This window comes from Phalacrocorax aristotelis, unplaced genomic scaffold (genome assembly GCF_949628215.1).
Source record: "Phalacrocorax aristotelis unplaced genomic scaffold, bGulAri2.1 scaffold_143, whole genome shotgun sequence".
NCBI classification, from domain to species: domain Eukaryota; kingdom Metazoa; phylum Chordata; class Aves; order Suliformes; family Phalacrocoracidae; genus Phalacrocorax; species Phalacrocorax aristotelis.
Genome location: NW_027441240.1, coordinates 123,595 through 145,442, shown reverse-complemented (window position 1 = coordinate 145,442; position 21,848 = coordinate 123,595). Strand labels below are relative to the sequence as shown.

The following is a 21,848-nucleotide window of genomic DNA, read 5'->3' as shown; positions in this document are numbered from 1 at the left end:
TTAAACATACAAACTAAGTCACAACAGCTCTATCGGCTCCATCGTGGTTTGGAGCTCTGAATCGGTTTCATTTGGTGTCTAACACATTTTTTCCCCGAGGAGAGGCTACGTTTCAAGTTAATTAGTTTTCTCACAAGTGTGTCAGTCGATAAAATTGAGTTACGATTATTAAAACCACAAAGGTGACAGGAGTCTCACGGATCGGGTCTATTTCTGAAAATGTATTCATCCCATGCAAATGTCATCGGGATACAGATCATCTGCACTTCATGCTCTGACAAGACAAGATGCTGAGACAGGGATGAGCTCCAAAAGGACTACTGAAAAGAAAAAAAACCCACGCACTTCATGAAGTCATGGGGGGTTTTTTTGTTTGCATTTGGGGGGGCGGGGTGGCTTTAACAAAAGAGTGCAGTGTTGGCTGGCAGCAGCCTGCAGAGCATTTTTGCTGCCTGATCTCTCCTGTTCTTCTCTTCCACTCCTCTTTCAGGGCTGTAATTGTCATTTGGATAGTTTTAGAAGAGCAGTTAAGTTCCTCGCCTGTGTCTCAATGTGCTGGTAATACCAGGAAGGTGAATGCTTGAACCGGTCGGGCGGGTGGGAATAACTTGGCTGCAGGTAGAACTTCTGAGGGAAGACCAGCAAAACCAGGAAGCAAATAGCAAGTTCCCAAAAAATGTGCGGGTGTCAAACACATACAAGTGTTATTGCCGAATGTTTTGTTTTTGGCAATATGTTCCAAATGCCTATTTTTGGTAAACATAACTTTTCAGGAGATTCAGGGTTGTGTGTGGCAAAACATGTCCCTCTGTTTTTGTGTCCTGCCGCACAAACGGCCGGCGGCAGGGCTCTCGTTCCCCGCTCTCGCTATTGCCACAGCAGGGCTGCGATATTTAGACCTAAGGGATGGGTTTAGGAATGGAAGGAGAGAGAACGCCTGTGTTCTGTAAGGGCTATGAATGCTGACCCTTTGCCTCCGTCTGCCGCTTTTCCTGTGCGGGTGATGAAGCCGTTTTACTTTCCTCTGTTGTTCCTGGTCTAAGTAGTTGCAAGGCTGTCGCCGCTGTGGGTGTGCAATTTGTGTTGCTGTGTTTCTGTGGAGTCCTAGCTACGGCTCGCTTCTAGTGTGGCCAAGCGTCAAGGTAGGGCTTTCAGCTTAAAGCTTCAGAAGCGCTGCGCGCCGAGATGGGTGTAGGTGAAACTGCTGTTGCGCCTGCAGCTGTGCTCGCAGGGATGCTGGGTGGCTCCGCATCAAACCGGCGAGGTGCGCGTGGACCTCCGTCGGGCTGCGCCCTGGGTGCGCGAGCGTGCCGTGTTTTTGCTGTTCCGGCTTGTATGTGCGAGGGCTTAACGTTTGATTTAATGCATTTCCTTTAACGGCAGGCTGTAGTTGGGCTCTAGATGGTATTCCTACGTGGGCGCAGGAGCTGTGGAATGGTTAAGCTGTTGCTGTGCCTCCAGGTGACTTGTTCAGTAACACTGTTTTTCCAGGTGCAGATGGATGAGTCGTGCAGGGCAACGGAGGAGAGCCCAGGGGAGCGCTGTAAGAAGGTGAGTCTGTGTGTAGTACTGGAGGGAAGATGTGACTGATGGCTATAGGGCTCCATTATGGGTTTTACTCTTTTTTTTTTTTTTTTGTGATCTGAGGGTGCTAAGCGATGAGCCGAGCGTGATGTGGGCCCTGGAGGTGAGTCAGGCAAGGTGACCGGTGCTTGGTGGGCTGGAGTAGGTGTTCTTTTTCAGGTTATTCAGGGTTTTTTCTCCTTCTCTTCACTTTCCCATCCCAATTTGGGGCCGATTCCCTCAAACGGGGACTTCCCCCTGTGGGGCTGCTTATGCAGCCTGGGAGCTGCTGCCTGGGCACAAAAATACCTCAAACCCCTTGACTCTGGGCCTGCAATGAGGGGTGAAAATACAGGAAGAATTCTGGTGGAAAGAAAACAACTTGGGGCTTCTGGGAAAGCCAACTCCAGCTGGATTTGTGCGGCTGGAAAGGAAAAAAAAAAGGGGGTGGGGGGAAGGAACAACAACCTAAAAGCACCCACCAACCATTCTCATGCACAAAACCGAAAGTGAAAATGACCATTTTTTGTAGGGCAAAAGCACAAAAAATCCCCACAGAACTCAGTAGTTTGGAAAAGCAACCCTAATTATTACATTATGTAAAGAAGGCGGGGGAAAAAAAAAGAAAACCAAACCAAAACCCGATCACAACCCTGATGCCACATGCCTACAAGCAGTTCCTGGGGCTTATTCTGCGGGGGTGGGAACCCAACCTTGTTCCCCAGGTTTGCTGTGCTGCTTCTCCTCCCTCGAGACACTTTGCTGTTTGGTGCAGAGGCAATGAACGGCGCTGCTGGGGCTGCGAGGGGGAAAGGTGCAGAGGAATAGAAGCTCTGTGGATGCAGCCAAGTTACGGTTTCTGGATGGTATTAATCGAGAAGAGTAATTCAGATAATGCTGCTGCCCAGCGACCAGAATTGGGTACTGAGCCCGGGAGCCGTGCACGCGCGGTGGCGTCCCTGTGATCCCCATTGCTCTCTCCGCAGGTAACAGCCCTGCGATGCTGCAGTGCCTGCGAGGTGATGCCGCCGTGCTCGTTGCTGCTTCCTGGTAAGGAAAGGCCTCCTCTGCTCTTGCTGCAGCGTGGTGGTGTGTCGGACACGATTCCCTGTGTCGGGTGAGGCCTAGGGCTGCCGGCGAGGTGAGCGAGCCCCTTTGGTGGGTGCAGGGGTATCTCCTTGTGTGCCTGTACTACTGGGGCTGGTGGGATGGGAAGCTTCAAACGACCCGCCGAGGCAGGCTTCTGGTATGCTAAAGGCGAGCGGGTGAGGGCAGCCCTAGGAGTTACCCGGGAGCTGATAGAAGGGAAGAGGGAAAGGAGGAGGAGGATGATGACCTTCTCCCCCTGCAGCTTCTGGGTGCAGAAGATGGCCGACTCCCCAGCTCACCAGAGCTCCCCCTCAGCCTCCCCTGGCCCCCCTTGCCCAGTGCGCCTGCCCCCAGCTCCAGCACGGGCGAGCTAGGCTACGTGCCTAGGAAGCCTCATCTGGTAAGAGCTGTAAGACACCCACGTATTCTCTTCAGGTGGAGGACGGCCTAGAGTCTGGAGCTGCAGAAGAGGCAGGGAGGAGAGGAGGGGAAAGAAGCATCTGAACGGCTAAATTGTGCCAGCAGCGCTGAGAGCGAGAGTCGCGGTGAGTCCTGGGCCACTGGGGCCCCGTTGCCTCTCTTGTGCGTCCTGGGCCCTCCCTGTCTCTCCCCCGGCCCCCTCTCTTTCCTTACCTGCTGCAAAATTTACTTTTTTTTTGCCCCCCCCCCCCCCCCCCGCACCTTCTTTCTCCATCTCGCTCTGAGTGTCTCCCTGCCTCCCCGTCTTTTCAGTCCTCCCTCTCTCTGTCCTGTAGCCTGTGGCTCCTTTTTCTTTCTCCGCCTCTCTCTGCCTGGCTCTGGCTCCGTTTTTTTTTTTTTATTCCTCCTGCTCTGTCCTGTAGCCTGTCGGTGTTTTGTTGTTCTCTGGCTCTCTTGATCTGACTCCCTGTGTTACCGAAAAACGCGTTAAAATCGGAAACGACTCCTCAACACCAATTTAGTATTAAAGAGCAGGCATTCTTTATTCGCGGCGCCGGATGCACGGGGGATCGCTCCTCCTGGCGTGCGTACCTCACGCACCTTTCCCGTACAATTTGTAGATCAATGTTTTACGTATTCATACATATTCATTATTGTCCTGTCTGCTGATTGGTACAAACTTGCTCGTTCCGTATGTAAATCGCTGCGCAGGCTCGGTTGTCCTCTTCCGTTGTTCTCTTCTGTTACTTGGGTCGGTGGTGGTCTGTGAGTCGGTGGTCGCGATCTCCCCCTGCCGGAATTACCTTTTAGCTTCTCGGCTCTTACTCTTGGCAGTCTTGGCTAGTTTTCTCAGTCCGCTAAGCGAAACAGCGTTTTTTCATCCTTTTCTGACAGAAGCACGTTGTCTGTTGTTCTGTTCGCATTAATGATCGCCTAGGGACTAAAATGCAGATCGACAGATACGCTGATTGGTACGCTCCATGTTCCCGTAATGGAACACCGTCTCTGGTTGATTTCATCACTTTGGTTACATTTCCCCTGTTTGGAAGTTCTGAAATAATAATTTTCTCAATACTTCCATCCTAGATCAATAATATTCCACTATGTCAGTTTAGTGTTTGCTTCATGTTCTGAAATTTTTCACTTGATTGTGGTCTCCAGGGTGTATGCAGGTCCCATTTTCTACCCAAAATTTTATTAATTTGTTGAAGTACCTCTGCAAAAAAATGTGGTGCTCTATCAGAGGACATTCCCGTTGGCACTCTAAATCTTGGTATTATTTCTTTCAGCAACGTTTTAAATACTACTCTAGCTTTGTCGGTGCAGCACGAGAAAGCTTCTGGCCATCTAGAAAATTTGTCAATCAGCACTGACAAATACTGCTATATCTATTTTGTCTGGGTAACTCAGAGAACTTAATTTGCTAATAATTTCCGGGAGAATTTTTTTTGTTACTCCTAAAGGTTGTTTCCTTTGGTTCAGGGGATTATTTCTAGGACAGATTGGACACTTAGCTACTATGGGTTTAACTATTCTTGTCGTGCCTACACACGCTACAGATGTTTTTAAACTCAAAACCGTAGCGCCTACAGCCTAATGTGTTTGCTCATGGTTTTCTTTTGCAAGTTCTGTCATAACTTGTGGGGTGGTTGTTGTTATTACTTGTTTTTCTGGTGTTACCTACCATCTCTCTGTGTTTTGTGATGCTTCCAATTGTTCTGCTAATTGCTCATCCAATTTATTATATCTCGGTTTCAACTTTGGAATTCTGATCTGTTTTACTGGTACTAGTGCAAGGATACCTTGCTCTGCAGTCCTCTTTGCAGCTTTATCGGTCAGTCGTTTGCTTATGTTTACAGCCGTCTGGCCAAATTGATGAGCTTTGCAACGCTTTACCGCCACTTCTTTTGGTTTCTGCACGTCTTCCGGAAGTTGGAGAATGTCTTCTTTATGCTGTATCGATGATTTTTGGGCTGATGGCAGTCCTTTCTCCTTCCCAATAGCTCCATGATCGTGGATCACACCAAATGCACGTTTGGAATCAGTCTAGATATTTATCCTTTGTCCTTCTGCCATTCGCAGAGCTCGCTTCAATGCTACCAATACTGCTTTCTGTGCTGAGGTGTTTGCAGGCAGCACCCCTGACTCCATTCCCTCGGCGGCGATAACGACAGCATATCCGGCCATTCGCTTCTCTTCTCGCCCAGAGCTTCTTCCATCTGTAAACAACTCCAGATCAGGATTTTCCCAGAGGTTTGTGTCTCAGGTCTGGTCTGCTGGAATAGACTTGTTCAATAGTTAGCAAGCGATTGTGTTCTAAATTGTCCGTAAGGTTTTCTGTTGTTAAAAACATAGCAGGATTCAGTATAGCAGTAGTCTTCGATTCCACATCGTCTTGTTCTAACAGAACAACTTGATATTTCAACATTCTGCTAAGGGATAGCCAACGACCCCCCTTTTGTTCTAAAACAGTCACCGCTATGTGCGGGACATATACTGTCATCTTCTGTCCCATTGTTAACTTTGGGGCTTCCCGGATCGGCAGCGCTGTTGTTGCTACTGCCCGTAAACACCTAGGCCATCTTTTACTCGCGTGGTCAGGTTGTTTGGAGAAGTAGCCCACAGGTCTCTTCCAGGTTCCCAGTCGCTGTGTCAGCACTCCAAGGGCTAAATGTTGTCTTTCGTGGACAAACAACTGAAAAGGTTTAGCGAAATCAGGTAGGCCTAATGCAGGGGCGATCATCGAGGCTCTTTTCAGTTCTTTGAATGCCGTTTGGCATCCGGGCGTCCAGGTTAAATATTTATCCTTTTGAGTCTTTCAATGCCTCAAATAATGGTTTTACATACAGTCTATAGTTCAGAATCCAGAGCTGATGCTATTTCATTGTTTTCAGAAAAGCTCTCAGTTCCTTCGGGCTGCTAGGTTCGGGAATTTGACAAATAGTTTCTTTCTTTTCACTTTCTAATTGTCTTTGTCTTTGAGATATTTCAAATCCTAAATAAATGGCTGCTTCTTTTCCTATTTGGGTTTTGTTTCTGGAAACTCCGCATCTTCCTTGGCCCAGAAAATTTAAAAATTTCAAAACATTTTTCTTTACTTTGTGCCGCTATCAGAATGTCATCCGCATTCTGTAACAAGATGCCTCTCCCTGGGTTCTGTTTTTTCTATATCTCTAATTTTTTTTTGCCAGCTGAGTCTCAAGTATCGTAGGACTATTTTTAAATCCTTGTGGAAGTACGGTCCATGGTAGCTGTGTCTTTCATTCTGTGGTGGGGCTTTCCCATTGCAAAGCAAATAGGCTTTGACTTTTTATGCCTGGAGGTATGCAAAAGAAGGCGTCCTTCAAATCTAGTACAGTAAACCATTTATGCTCCTCCTTTAAAAGAGGTCAGTAAAGTGTATGGATTAGCTACTACCGGATGTATATCTTGGACCACCTGATTTATAGCCCTTAAATCGTGAACTAGCTAATACTCTTTGCCTCTAGATTTCTTTACTGGCGACACAGGAGTACTATATTCTGATTCACATTCCACTAAAAGCTCATATTCTGAAAAATTTTATAATTAACTTCTGTAATCCTTTTCGAGCCTCTCGCTTAATAGGGTATTGTTTTTGTCTTACGGGCTTGGCTCCAAGCTTTAAGGTTACTTTTACCGGCTCTGCCCACTTAGATCGCTCCGGAGCTCCGCTCGCTCAAACCAAAGGAATTACTACGTTTTCCACTTCCTCGGGAACCCGTTCCTCCCTGGAGGAATCCTGTAACATAAACGCTCTCGCCTCTGTGGCTTTTGATTCTGGTATTAGTGATTTAATCTCTCCATCTTTAAAAGTTACTTGAGCATCTAATTGACCTAATAGATCTCGTCATAACAGAGGCAGTGGACATTCAGGCATATGCAGAAACTGGTGAGTTGCCCATTGCTTCTCCAATTTAAACTTTAATGGCTCTGAGAGGGGCTAATTTTTCTTTGCCCTGTTGCGCTAGCAACATCTACTGATTTATGATCAAATTTCTCTTCACGTGTATTCAATACCAAATAAGTGGCTCCCGTATCTACCAAAAATTCTATTTCTTCATTCCGTAGCTTCAGTGTAACCAGGTGTTCAGCTAGGGTTGATTCCCCTGGTCTCCTTCATGCCAAGCTACTTCAAGCATTTAACCCAGATCTCTGGATTCAGGTTGTTCTAGTTTCTGAAGGTTGTTTTCTCTCCCCCCGCCCCCATCTGGGGCTGATTGTCTTATGAATATAGAGACCAGCTGAATTGCTTTTTCTGGTTTTTCTGGGTTCAAATGAGTATATTTTCTGGTGGTCACCTTCAGTCTTTCCATAAAGGCTGAAGGGGACTCACTTAATTCTTGTCTCACTTCATAAATTTTGACCAATTTATTGCTTTTGGCATTGCTTGTCTTACTCCAAATAAAATCTCTCTCTGACATCTAGTCAACATTCCCCTGGGTCCTGGCTGATTAGGGTCCCACTCGGGATTTGTAGATGGACAATTCTTATTCATTGTTCTCTGTAAATTCCTGTTAGCATGTGCTCCCTGCACCTGCCTTCTGGCTGTATTCCATACTATTTTCTTGTCAGTTTCATCAAGCGAAGTATCCAGTATCACAAGTAGAGCAACACTCTTTCAAGTTCTCACCACGTTTTCCTCTTTTCAGAAACATTGCCGTAGAATCTTGTGGACATACCTCACGCTGTTTCTGCTGCTCGGGATGATTCCACGGTGTAAAGAACAAATCAACATATGCCACTTCTTCCCGTTTGCCTTCCCTTTTTACAAAACAACATTAATTGCAAGATGGTACGATATTGCAATGTCTCGTGTTCTGGCCATTTGTGCCCACCTTCCAATTGATACGTTGGCCACCAATGATTGCAATATTCAATTAATGGTTTCCGAGTTAGTGGGTCACCGCCCCCGACGTCTTTCCAGCGCTTCAAAATACATCGCAAAGGTGTTCTCTGTGGGATAGGTTTCCTACTCAGTAATGCTCCCGTCTCCCAGTCGACTAGTAGTTGTGATAGTGCACTATCACAAATACTAGTCAGAGGGACTCCAACCCCCGTTAGAGGTCTCACTGGAAATCTGCCACTGGGATCTGTAGCCCCCTGCTAGATATCCCTGGAGACTTCAACCCCCTGTTGAAGACTCCCCTACCCTCGGGTCGCGCTCCACAGGCTTTCGCCTAGCAGAGACTTACCAACCGAGGCACCTCTTGGCCCCGACCCTGCGTGGCTTTCGCCGCGCCTTACGGGCAGGCCTGTGGGACTCAAACCCGCTATCCTATCCTATGTGGGAAACTAACCCCACGTATTATTCTACCTAAGTTTCTTCTTCAAAGAATGCCTTGTTTACCTCAATCCAGGGGATCTTGCTCAGAATTCTCTGGCCCGGGGATCGGAAGCTCTCCCGGAGAATTCCTCGGGGCCGGCTGCAGGTCCCACGATCCCACGGATCCGTCGAGATTCAAAAGCAGGTTCCCACCTGGGGTGCCAAAACTGTTACCGAAAAACGCGTTAAAATCGGAAACGACTCCTCAACACCAATTTAGTATTAAAGAGCAGGCATTCTATATTCACGGCGCCGGATGCACGGGGGATCGCTCCTCCTGGCGTGCGTACCTCACGCACCTTTCCTGTACAATTTGTAGATGAAAATTTTACATACTCGTACATAGTCATTATTGTCTTGTCTAGCGATGGGTACAAACTTGCTCGTTCCGTATGTCAATCACTGCGCAGGCTCGGTTGTCCTCTTCCGTTGTTCTCTTCTGAGTAGGTGGTGTTACTTGGGTCGGTGGTGGTCTGTGAGTCGGTGGTCGCGATCTCCCCCTGCCGGAATTACCTTTTAGCTTCTCGGCTCTTACTCTTGGCAGTCTTGGCTAGTTTTCTCAGTCCGCTAAGCGAAACCGCGTTTTGTCATCCTTTTCTGACAGAAGCATGTTGTCTGTTGTTCTGCTGACATTAACGATCGCCTAGGCACTAAAATGCAGATCGACAGGTGCGCTGATTGGTATGCTCCATGTTCCCGTAATGGAACACCGTCTCTGGTTGGTTGATTTCATCGCTTTGGTTACACCTGTTCCTGTTGTTCAGTTTCTTCTTTTTTGGCTTTGTGTGATTCTCTCTGTGATTCTGTTTTTCTCTGCCTCGCTTTTCCCAGCTCCCCGTCCCTCACTTTTAATGCCCGTTATCCTTCACCAGCACACTCTCCCTTGGTTCCCATCCTCGTTTCTGAATTCCTCCTGCTTTGCCACGTAGCCCGTGACTTTTTTCTTAATCTCTCTCTGTCTGCCTCAACGCTCCCCCCGTGCTTTTTAATTTGTCTTCTCTGCTCTGTACCCTGCTACTGTTCTTGCCTTTCTGAGTTCTTCTCTGTCCAGCTCCCTTTCCCTATTCATGAATTCCTGTTCTTCCTGCAGCCACCGCTGTTCCCTGTGACCTCCATCTCTCTCTGTCCAGCTCCCTGTCCCTAGGTTTTAATTCCTGCCTCTGCCCGCTGTAGCCTGTCTAGATGTTTCTCTCGGCCTCTCTCTCTGTCCGGCTCCCTCTCTCTGTGTTCTAATTCCACGTTCTCTGTCACGTGGACCCGTGCTATTTGTTTGTCCTCATCTCTCTCTGTCCAGCTCCTTGCTGCGACGTTTTATTTCCTCATTTCCTCCCTCTCTGTCTTTGTAGCCCATTGCTGTTGGTTTGTTTTTTTTCTTTTTTTTCACTTGTTTCTTCATGTGTCTCTGTCTGCCTCCCAGTCCCTGATCTTTAATTCCTCCTTCCCTGTAGGCCGCTGTTCCTTTTTTCCATTCTACATTGTGTTCTCTTTGGTCTCGTGTTCTTATTCATTGATTCCCTCCTCGCTGCCCTGTGGCTTGTCCCCATTTTATTGTTGCTTCTCTCTCCCTCTCTCTGGCTTCTTGCCCCTGTTTTTAAAATTCCTCCCTCTCTTCTCTCTTCCCTGTAGGCCGTGTGATCTTTAGCCTTTCTCCATGTCTTTCTGCCCATCTCTCTGTGTCTATTCATTAATTCTTCCCTCTCTGCCCTGTAGCCTGTAGCTTCTGTCCTTTCTCCATCTTGCTGTCCCTGGCTCCCCCGTGACCCTATGCTAGAATTGTTTCTCTCTTCTCTCCGTACGCATTGCGATTCCTTTTGCTCTCTGTCTCCCTTTGGTTTTTTTCTTTTTTTTTTCTGGCTCCCTGTCCCTAACTCTTAATTCTCTGCCTTCTCGTGCCCCATGGTTTGTTCTGTGGGGTTCTCTCGCGGTTCCCTCGCAGTTCCCTCCAGTCCATACTGGGCTATATTGGTCTAGTCCATACTGGGCTATATTGGTCTAGTCCATACTGGGCTATATTGGTCTAGTCCATACTGGGCTATATTGGTCTAGTCCATACTGGGCTATATTGGTCTGTCCCGGCTTCCTCCCACTTCTTTCCCAGTGCCTCACAGTAGGTCCCGGTTCCGTCCATGGGGGGAACTGTGGGGGAACTGTGGGGGAACTGTGGGGGAACTGTGGGGGAACTGTGGGGGAACTGTGGGGGAACTGTGGGGGAACTGTGGGGGAACTGTGGGGGAACTGTGGGGAGGGGGGCGGCCCCCCGGGCCCCAGCCCCCCCCCCCCGCCTGGGGCCAGGGCGCCGCGGCCGCCGGCCCCTTCCTCCTCTGCCCGCTCCCGTCGCGGACGGCTCGGTATGTGTCACGAGCGGCAGCCGCGTTCAGCAGCTCTCGGAGGGCGCGCGGCTGTGCCCGGCCGTGACCGGGGCCCGCAGGGGTTTCCCGCTCGCCCCGAGAAGGCGCTGGCCCCGAGCCGGCGCGTCCCGCCCCGCCCGGCCCTCGGCGCCCTCGCGAGCTGAGCGCGGCCCGGCCAGCAGGGGGCGCTGGCGCTCACCGGCTGGGCGCGGTGGCGGGGCCGGTGGGGGCCGTTTTGTTCCGGCCGCCCTTTAAGGGCCGCCCCGCGGGGCTCGGGCTTCCGGTGGCGCGTGCGCGGCGCGTCGGAGCGGGGGCGGGAGCGGTGCGTGTGGAGGCCGAAGGGCCGGTGCGTGTGGCGGCCGGGTCGCGAGGCGTCCCTGTGCGGTGCCGGGGCCCCTCTGCGGCCCGGCGTGGGAAGCCCGCGGCCGGCGGAGCCTGCTCGGAGCTGGGCGGGGAGCGCCGCGGCGGTCCGGCCGCCGGCAGCCATCCCCTGCGGTGGCCGGCAGCCCCTCGGGACGCCTGGAGGCCTGGCGGTGCCCGAGCCTCGCCTGCGGCAGCCGCCTGAGAGAGCAGCGCGGCCGTGTCCGGGGGCCGGAGAGCGCTGGTGGGTGAGTTCGGGCAGCGGGGGGCGGGTGTGTGTCTCCGGGCGGGGCCGGGGGGCTCCGTGCCCCGCAGAGGAGCCCCGGTCGGGCATCGTTCGCTTCCGAACAATGCAGGTCTGTCCCTGGTTATTTTCTGTGTACAGTGTTTCGGGCCACCTGAAAGCCTTTGGCCGGGTAGGTTTGGTGCGGGGCGATGGCAGGTGTGGACCCTGAAAGATCTCGGGTGGGGGGCGTGGGAGGTATTTCTTGCCTTAAAACTCTGAGCCCACCTCGTGTGTCATGTCGTGTTATCATGTCGTGAGTCTCGTGACTGTGGCAAATGGCTGAGTCGGGCGTTTTCTGATAACTAACTTCTGAACGTGTGCGTGTGTAGGCACGGGGAGATTTGTGCAGGGTGACGGAGCCCCTTGTGCTTCTGTGCTAATGTCTACCTGTTCTAGACCTCCAGTGTTGGAAAGCCTTTGTTTAGTGCCTAGTTGTGGCTGCGTAACTGCTGTTGCGCCTGCAGCTGTGCTCGCAGGGATGCTGGGTGGCTCCGCATCAAACCGGCCGCCGGGCGGCCGGGTTGTGCCGCAGAGCATGCCGGGAGCTGTAGTCCTTGCGGCTGCCGGGCGGCCGGGTTGTGCCGCAGAGCATGCCGGGAGCTGTATTCCTGGCGCAGTGGCTGCCGGCCCTGTCACGTGGTTCGCCGGGCATGGCGGGAGGCGCGGTCTTCCGGCGCTCGGGTGCCGGGCGGCCGTGGCGCGTACGGTACGCGAGGTGTATTTTTGGGGTTGGCTTCGTGTTGATTACTGGGGGCTTGCGGGTGCGGCCGCTTCCCGAGAAGCGGTGAGTTCCCCGGGAGCTGACAGAAGGGAAGAGGGAAAGGAGGAGGACGATGACCTTTTCCCCGTGCCCAGGGCGCAGATGATGGCCGCGTCCCCGGCCCACCGGAGGTCCCGCTCAGCCTCCCCTGGCCCCCCTTGCCCCGTGCGCCTGCCCCCAGCTCCGGCACCTCCCTATAAGCGTGCTGCATAGCCTTAGGCCGCCCCCAGGCCCTGTCGTGAAGGCAGCAAGCCGTCCCTCAAGCGCACTGGATTCCCCCTTGGCGCAGGGGCCCTTAGCAGTAGCGTGGGGAGGGAGCGGTGTGTCCAGAAGCCCCTGCGGAAGGAGAGGCTTTGGCCAGGGTCGATCGACGGTAATGACGGTCGCTGTTTCTTCTTTCCCTCTCCCAGAGACCGTGCTGAGGACGTGGTTGTCTGTCCTTCCCCCGGGGATGCCGTTGCCTGCGGCCGTCTCAGGCTCGCGTGGCTTCTCTCTGCCCGTCCTCGCCGTCCTCGCAGCGCAGGGCCGAAAAGGGATAGACAAAGCCCTTCCCGGCTGTGGACAGGAGCTGCCTCGGCTGAAGCTGGAGACGCCAACGAAAGGTAAAGAAGAAGAAACTGAAGGTGCTCTGGCTGCCAGCTGCCTTCCTGCCGCAGGCAAGAGAGAGCCTGTCCATGCAGGTGGGGGAGGAAGGATCCCCCTTCATAGCCCGCAGCGGGCCAGGCCACCAACGTGCACCGTAGGGTCTGTACGCGTAACCCGGAGTTGGGTACGGGCGTGTAGTGCACGAGCGAGCTAGGCTACGTGCCTAGGAAGCCTCATCTGGTAAGAGCTGTAAGACACCCACGTATTCTCTTCAGGTGGAGGACGGCCTAGAGTCTGGAGCTGCAGAAGAGGCAGGGAGGAGAGGAGGGGAAAGAAGCATCTGAACGGCTAAATTGTGCCAGCAGCGCTGAGAGCGAGAGTCGCGGTGAGTCCTGGGCCACTGGGGCCCCGTTGCCTCTCTTGTGCGTCCTGGGCCCTCCCTGTCTCTCCCCCGGCCCCCTCTCTTTCCTTACCTGCTGCAAAATTTACTTTTTTTTTTTTGCGGCCCCCCCCCCCCCCGCACCTTCTTTCTCCATCTCGCTCTGAGTGTCTCCCTGCCTCCCCGTCTTTTCAGTCCTCCCTCTCTCTGTCCTGTAGCCTGTGGTTCCTTTTTCTTTCTCCGCCTCTCTCTGCCTGGCTCTGGCTCCGTTTTTTTTTTTTTTTATTCCTCCTGCTCTGTCCTGTAGCCTGTTGGTGTTTTGTTGTTCACTGGCTCTCTTGATCTGACTCCCTGTGTTACCGAAAAACGCGTTAAAATCGGAAACGGCTCCTCAACACCAATTTAGTATTAAAGAGCAGGCATTCTTTATTCGCGGCGCCGGATGCACGGGGGATCGCTCCTCCTGGCGTGCGTACCTCACGCACCTTTCCCGTACAATTTGTAGATCAATGTTTTACGTATTCATACATATTCATTATTGTCCTGTCTGCTGATTGGTACAAACTTGCTCGTTCCGTATGTAAATCGCTGCGCAGGCTCGGTTGTCCTCTTCCGTTGTTCTCTTCTGTTACTTGGGTCGGTGGTGGTCTGTGAGTCGGTGGTCGCGATCTCCCCCTGCCGGAATTACCTTTTAGCTTCTCGGCTCTTACTCTTGGCAGTCTTGGCTAGTTTTCTCAGTCCGCTAAGCGAAACCGCGTTTTTTCATCCTTTTCTGACAGAAGCACGTTGTCTGTTGTTCTGTTCGCATTAATGATCGCCTACGGACTAAAATGCAGATCGACAGATACGCTGATTGGTACGCTCCATGTTCCCGTAATGGAACACCGTCTCTGGTTGATTTCATCACTTTGGTTACATTTCCCCTGTTTGGAAGTTCTGAAATAATAATTTTCTCAATACTTCCATCCTAGATCAATAATATTCCACTATGTCAGTTTAGTGTTTGCTTCATGTTCTGAAATTTTTCACTTGATTGTGGTCTCCAGGGTGTATGCAGGTCCCATTTTCTTCCCAAAATTTTATTAATTTGTTGAAGTACCTCTGCAAAAAAATGTGGTGCTCTATCAGAGGACATTCCCGTTGGCACTCTAAATCTTGGTATTATTTCCTTCAGCAACGTCTTAACTACTACTCTAGCTTTGTCGGTGCAGCACGAGAAAGCTGCTGGCCATCTAGAAAATTTGTCAATCAGCACTGACAAATACTGCTATATCTATTTTGTCTGGGTAACTCAGAGAACTTAATTTGCTAATAATTTCCGGGAGAATTTTTTGTTTTGTTACTCCTAAAGGTTGTTTCCTTTGGTTCAGGGGATTATTTCTAGGACAGATTGGACACTTAGCTACTATGGGTTTAACTATTCTTGTCGTGCCTACACACGCTACAGATGTTTTTAAACTCAAAACCGTAGCGCCTACAGCCTAATGTGTTTGCTCATGGTTTTCTTTTGCAAGTTCTGTCATAACTTGTGGGGTGGTTGTTGTTATTACTTGTTTTTCTGGTGTTACCTACCATCTCTCTGTGTTTTGTGATGCTTCCAATTGTTCTGCTAATTGCTCATCCAATTTATTATATCTCGGTTTCAACTTTGGAATTCTGATCTGTTTTACTGGTACTAGTGCAAGGATACCTTGCTCTGCAGTCCTCTTTGCAGCTTTATCGGTCAGTCGTTTGCTTATGTTTACAGCCGTCTGGCCAAATTGATGAGCTTTGCAACGCTTTACCGCCACTTCTTTTGGTTTCTGCACGTCTTCCGGAAGTTGGAGAATTTCTTCTTTATGCTGTATTGATGATTCTTGGGCTGATGGCAGTCCTTTCTCCTTCCCAATAGCTCCATGATCGTGGATCACACCAAATGCACGTTTGGAATCAGTCTAGATATTTATCCTTTGTCCTTCTGCCATTCGCAGAGCTCGCTTCAATGCTACCAATGCTGCTTTCTGTGCTGAGGTGTTTGCAGGCAGCACCCCTGACTCCATTCCCTCGGCGGCGATAACGACAGCATATCCGGCCATTTGCTTCTCTTCTCGCCCAGAGCTTCTTCCATCTGTAAACAACTCCAGATCAGGATTTTCCCAGAGGTTTGTGTCTCAGGTCTGGTCTGCTGGAATAGACTTGTTCAATAGTTAGCAAGCGATCGTGTTCTAAATTGTCCGTAAGGTTTTCTGTTGTTAAAAACATAGCAGGATTCAGTATAGCAGTAGTCTTCGATTCCACATCGTCTTGTTCTAACAGAACAACTTGATATTTCAACATTCTGCTAAGGGATAGCCAACGACCCCCCTTTTGTTCTAAAACAGTCACCGCTATGTGCGGGACATATACTGTCATCTTCTGTCCCATTGTTAACTTTGGGGCTTCCCGGATCGGCAGCGCTGTTGTTGCTACTGCCCGTAAACACCTAGGCCATCTTTTACTCGCGTGGTCAGGTTGTTTGGAGAAGTAGCCCACAGGTCTCTTCCAGGTTCCCAGTCGCTGTGTCAGCACTCCAAGGGCTAAATGTTGTCTTTCGTGGACAAACAACTGAAAAGGTTTAGCGAAATCAGGTAGGCCTAATGCAGGGGCGATCATCGAGGCTCTTTTCAGTTCTTTGAATGCCGTTTGGCATCCGGGCGTCCAGGTTAAATATTTATCCTTTTGAGTCTTTCAATGCCTCAAATAATGGTTTTACATACAGTCTATAGTTCAGAATCCAGAGCTGATGCTATTTCATTGTTTTCAGAAAAGCTCTCAGTTCCTTCGGGCTGCTAGGTTCGGGAATTTGACAAATAGTTTCTTTCTTTTCACTTTCTAATTGTCTTTGTCTTTGAGATATTTCAAATCCTAAATAAATGGCTGCTTCTTTTCCTATTTGGGTTTTGTTTCTGGAAACTCCGCATCTTCCTTGGCCCAGAAAACTTAAAAATTTCAAAACATTTTTCTTTACTTTGTGCCGCTATCAGAATGTCATCCGCATTCTGTAACAAGATGCCTCTCCCTGGGTTCTGTTTTTTCTATATCTCTAATTTTTTTTTTGCCAGCTGAGTCTCAAGTATCGTAGGACTATTTTTAAATCCTTGTGGAAGTACGGTCCATGGTAGCTGTGTCTTTCATTCTGTGGTGGGGCTTTCCCATTGCAAAGCAAATAGGCTTTGACTTTTTATGCCTGGAGGTATGCAAAAGAAGGCGTCCTTCAAATCTAGTACAGTAAACCATTTATGCTCCTCCTTTAAAAGAGGTCAGTAAAGTGTATGGATTAGCTACTACCGGATGTATATCTTGGACCACCTGATTTATAGCCCTTAAATCGTGAACTAGCTAATACTCTTTGCCTCTAGATTTCTTTACTGGCGACACAGGAGTACTATATTCTGATTCACATTCCACTAAAAGCTCATATTCTGAAAAATTTTATAATTAACTTCTGTAATCCTTTTCGAGCCTCTCGCTTAATAGGGTATTGTTTTTGTCTTACGGGCTTGGCTCCAGGCTTTAAGGTTACTTTTACCGGCTCTGCCCACTTAGATCGCTCCGGAGCTCCGCTCGCTCAAACCAAAGGAATTACTACGTTTTCCACTTCCTCGGGAACCCGTTCCTCCCTGGAGGAATCCTGTAACATAAACGCTCTCGCCTCTGTGGCTTTTGATTCTGGTATTAGTGATTTAATCTCTCCATCTTTAAAAGTTACTTGAGCATCTAATTGACCTAATAGATCTCGTCATAACAGAGGCAGTGGACATTCAGGCATATGCAGAAACTGGTGAGTTGCCCATTGCTTCTCCAATTTAAACTTTAATGGCTCTGAGAGGGGCTAATTTTTCTTTGCCCTGTTGCGCTAGCAACATCTACTGATTTATGATCAAATTTCTCTTCACGTGTATTCAATACCAAATAAGTGGCTCCCGTATCTACCAAAAATTCTATTTCTTCATTCCGTAGCTTCAGTGTAACCAGGTGTTCAGCTAGGGTTGATTCCCCTGGTCTCCTTCATGCCAAGCTACTTCAAGCATTTAACCCAGATCTCTGGATTCAGGTTGTTCTAGTTTCTGAAGGTTGTTTTCTCTCCCCCCGCCCCCATCTGGGGCTGATTGTCTTATGAATATAGAGACCAGCTGAATTGCTTTTTCTGGTTTTTCTGGGTTCAAATGAGTATATTTTCTGGTGGTCACCTTTAGTCTTTCCATAAAGGCTGAAGGGGACTCACTTAATTCTTGTCTCACTTCATAAATTTTGACCAATTTATTGCTTTTGGCATTGCTTGTCTTACTCCAAATAAAATCTCTCTCTGACATCTAGTCAACATTCCCCTGGGTCCTGGCTGATTAGGGTCCCACTCGGGATTTGTAGATGGACAATTCTTATTCATTGTTCTCTGTAAATTCCTGTTAGCATGTGCTCCCTGCACCTGCCTTCTGGCTGTATTCCATACTATTTTCTTGTCAGTTTCATCAAGCGAAGTATCCAGTATCACAAGTAGAGCAACACTCTTTCAAGTTCTCACCACGTTTTCCTCTTTTCAGAAACATTGCCGTAGAATCTTGTGGACATACCTCACGCTGTTTCTGCTGCTCGGGATGATTCCACGGTGTAAAGAACAAATCAACATATGCCACTTCTTCCCGTTTGCCTTCCCTTTTTACAAAACAACATTAACTGCAAGATGGTACGATATTGCAATGTCTCGTGTTCTGGCCATTTGTGCCCACCTTCCAGTTGATACGTTGGCCACCAATGATTGCAATATTCAATTAATGGTTTCCGAGTTAGTGGGTCACCGCCCCCGACGTCTTTCCAGCGCTTCAAAATACATCGCAAAGGTGTTCTCTGTGGGATAGGTTTCCTACTCAGTAATGCTCCCGTCTCCCAGTCAACTAGTAGTTGTGATAGTGCACTATCACAAATACTAGTCAGAGGGACTCCAACCCCTGTTAGAGGTCTCACTGGAAATCTGCCACTGGGATCTGTAGCCCCCTGCTAGATATCCCTGGAGACTTCAACCCCCTGTTGAAGACTCCCCTACCCTCGGGTCGCGCTCCACAGGCTTTCGCCTAGCAGAGACTTACCAACCGAGGCACCTCTTGGCCCCGACCCTGCGTGGCTTTCGCCGCGCCTTACGGGCAGGCCTGTGGGACTCAAACCCGCTATCCTATCCTATGTGGGAAACTAACCCCACGTATTATTCTACCTAAGTTTCTTCTTCAAAGAATGCCTTGTTTACCTCAATCCAGGGGATCTTGCTCAGAATTCTCTGGCCCGGGGATCGGAAGCTCTCCCGGAGAATTCCTCGGGGCCGGCTGCAGGTCCCACGATCCCACGGATCCGTCGAGATTCAAAAGCAGGTTCCCACCTGGGGTGCGAAAACTGTTACCGAAAAACGCGTTAAAATCGGAAACGACTCCTCAACACCAATTTAGTATTAAAGAGCAGGCATTCTATATTCACGGCGCCGGATGCACGGGGGATCGCTCCTCCTGGCGTGCGTACCTCACGCACCTTTCCTCTACAATTTGTAGATGAAAACTTTACATACTCGTACATAGTCATTATTGTCTTGTCTAGCGATGGGTACAAACTTGCTCGTTCCGTATGTCAATCACTGCGCAGGCTCGGTTGTCCTCTTCCGTTGTTCTCTTCTGAGTAGGTGGTGTTACTTGGGTCGGTGGTGGTCTGTGAGTCGGTGGTCGCGATCTCCCCCTGCCGGAATTACCTTTTAGCTTCTCGGCTCTTACTCTTGGCAGTCTTGGCTAGTTTTCTCAGTCCGCTAAGCGAAACCGCATTTTGTCATCCTTTTCTGACAGAAGCATGTTGTCTGTTGTTCTGCTGACATTAACGATCGCCTAGGCACTAAAATGCAGATCGACAGGTGCGCTGATTGGTACGCTCCATGTTCCCGTAATGGAACACCGTCTCTGGTTGGTTGATTTCATCGCTTTGGTTACACCTGTTCCTGTTGTTCAGTTTCTTCTTTTTTGGCTTTGTGTGATTCTCTCTGTGATTCTGTTTTTCTCTGCCTCGCTTTTCCCAGCTCCCCGTCCCTCACTTTTAATGCCCGTTATCCTTCACCAGCACACTCTCCCTTGGTTCCCATCCTCGTTTCTGAATTCCTCCTGCTTTGCCACGTAGCCCGTGACTTTTTTCTTAATCTCTCTCTGTCTGCCTCAACGCTCCCCCCGTGCTTTTTAATTCGTCTTCTCTGCTCTGTACCCTGCTACTGTTCTTGCCTTTCTGAGTTCTTCTCTGTCCAGCTCCCTTGCCCTATTCATGAATTCCTGTTCTTCCTGCAGCCACCGCTGTTCCCTGTGACCTCCATCTCTCTCTGTCCAGCTCCCTGTCCCTAGGTTTTAATTCCTGCCTCTGCCCGCTGTAGCCTGTCTAGATGTTTCTCTCGGCCTCTCTCTCTGTCCGGCTCCCTCTCTCTGTGTTCTAATTCCACGTTCTCTGTCACGTGGACCCGTGCTATTTGTTTGTCCTCATCTCTCTCTGTCCAGCTCCTTGCTGCGACGTTTTATTTCCTCATTTCCTCCCTCTCTGTCTTTGTAGCCCATTGCTGTTGGTTTGTTTTTTTCTTTTTTTTCCACTTGTTTCTTCATGTGTCTCTGTCTGCCTCCCAGTCCCTGATCTTTAATTCCTCCTTCCCTGTAGGCCGCTGTTCCTTTTTTCCATTCTACATTGTGTTCTCTTTGGTCTCGTGTTCTTATTCATTGATTCCCTCCTCGCTGCCCTGTGGCTTGTCCCCATTTTATTGTTGCTTCTCTCTCCCTCTCTCTGGCTTCTTGCCCCTGTTTTTAAAATTCCTCCCTCTCTTCTCTCTTCCCTGTAGGCCGTGTGATCTTTAGCCTTTCTCCATGTCTTTCTGCCCATCTCTCTGTGTCTATTCATTAATTCTTCCCTCTCTGCCCTGTAGCCTGTAGCTTCTGTCCTTTCTCCATCTTGCTGTCCCTGGCTCCCGCGTGACCCTATGCTAGAATTGTTTCTCTCTTCTCTCCGTACGCATTGCGATTCCTTTTGCTCTCTGTCTCCCTTTGGTTTTTTTCTTTTTTTTTTCTGGCTCCCTGTCCCTAATTCTTAATTCTCTGCCTTCTCGTGCCCCATGGTTTGTTCTGTGGGGTTCTCTCGCGGTTCCCTCGCAGTTCCCTCCAGTCCATACTGGGCTATATTGGTCTAGTCCATACTGGGCTATATTGGTCTAGTCCATACTGGGCTATATTGGTCTAGTCCATACTGGGCTATATTGGTCTGTCCCGGCTTCCTCCCACTTCTTTCCCAGTGCCTCACAGTAGGTCCCGGTTCCGTCCATGGGATGAACTGTGAGGGAACTGTGAGGGAACTGTGAGGGAACTGTGAGGGAACTGTGAGGGAACTGTGAGGGAACTGTGAGGGAACTGTGAGGGAACTGTGAGGGAACTGTGAGGGAACTGTGAGGGAACTGTGAGGGAACTGTGAGGGAACTGTGAGGGAACTGTGAGGGAACTGTGAGGGAACTGTGAGGGAACTGTGAGGGAACTGTGAGGGAACTGTGAGGGAACTGTGAGGGAACTGTGAGGGAACTGTGAGGGAACTGTGAGGGAACTGTGAGGGAACTGTGAGGGAACTGTGAGGGAACTGTGAGGGAACTGTGAGGGAACTGTGAGGGAACTGTGAGGGAACTGTGAGGGAACTGTGAGGGAACTGTGAGGGAACTGTGAGGGAACTGTGAGGGAACTGTGAGGGAACTGTGAGGGAACTGTGAGGGAACTGTGAGGGAACTGTGAGGGAACTGTGAGGGAACTGTGAGGGAACTGTGAGGGAACTGTGAGGGAACTGTGAGGGAACTGTGAGGGAACTGTGAGGGAACTGTGAGGGAACTGTGAGGGAACTGTGAGGGAACTGTGAGGGAACTGTGAGGGAACTGTGAGGGAACTGTGAGGGAACTGTGAGGGAACTGTGAGGGAACTGTGAGGGAACTGTGAGTAGGGGGGCGGCCCCCCGGGCCCCAGCCCCCCCCCCCCGCCTGGGGCCAGGGCGCCGCGGCCGCCGGCCCCTTCCTCCTCTGCCCGCTCCCGTCGCGGACGGCTCGGTATGTGTCACGAGCGGCAGCCGCGTTCAGCAGCTCTCGGAGGGCGCGCGGCTGTGCCCGGCCGTGACCGGGGCCCGCAGGGGTTTCCCGCTCGCCCCGAGAAGGCGCTGGCCCCGAGCCGGCGCGTCCCGCCCCGCCCGGCCCTCGGCGCCCTCGCGAGCTGAGCGCGGCCCGGCCAGCAGGGGGCGCTGGCGCTCACCGGCTGGGCGCGGTGGCGGGGCCGGTGGGGGCCGTTTTGTTCCGGCCGCCCTTTAAGGGCCGCCCCGCGGGGCTCGGGCTTCCGGTGGCGCGTGCGCGGCGCGTCGGAGCGGGGGCGGGAGCGGTGCGTGTGGAGGCCGAAGGGCCGGTGCGTGTGGCGGCCGGGTCGCGAGGCGTCCCTGTGCGGTGCCGGGGCCCCTCTGCGGCCCGGCGTGGGAAGCCCGCGGCCGGCGGAGCCTGCTCGGAGCTGGGCGGGGAGCGCCGCGGCGGTCCGGCCGCCGGCAGCCATCCCCTGCGGTGGCCGGCAGCCCCTCGGGACGCCTGGAGGCCTGGCGGTGCCCGAGCCTCGCCTGCGGCAGCCGCCTGAGAGAGCAGCGCGGCCGTGTCCGGGGGCCGGAGAGCGCTGGTGGGTGAGTTCGGG

The 21,848-nt window shown here is 50.9% G+C and overlaps 1 long non-coding RNA gene across 1 annotated transcript; it reads left to right on the top strand.

Annotated features, from left to right (window-relative positions):
• Positions 1-3,096: 3,096 nt before the first annotated feature.
• Positions 3,097-13,120, top strand: LOC142051163 (uncharacterized). Its single transcript, XR_012658326.1, has 3 exons — positions 3,097-3,197; positions 12,581-12,772; positions 13,031-13,120. It is a non-coding gene; the product is annotated as an uncharacterized LOC142051163 (long non-coding RNA).
• The last annotated feature ends 8,728 nt before the right edge of the window (positions 13,121-21,848 follow it).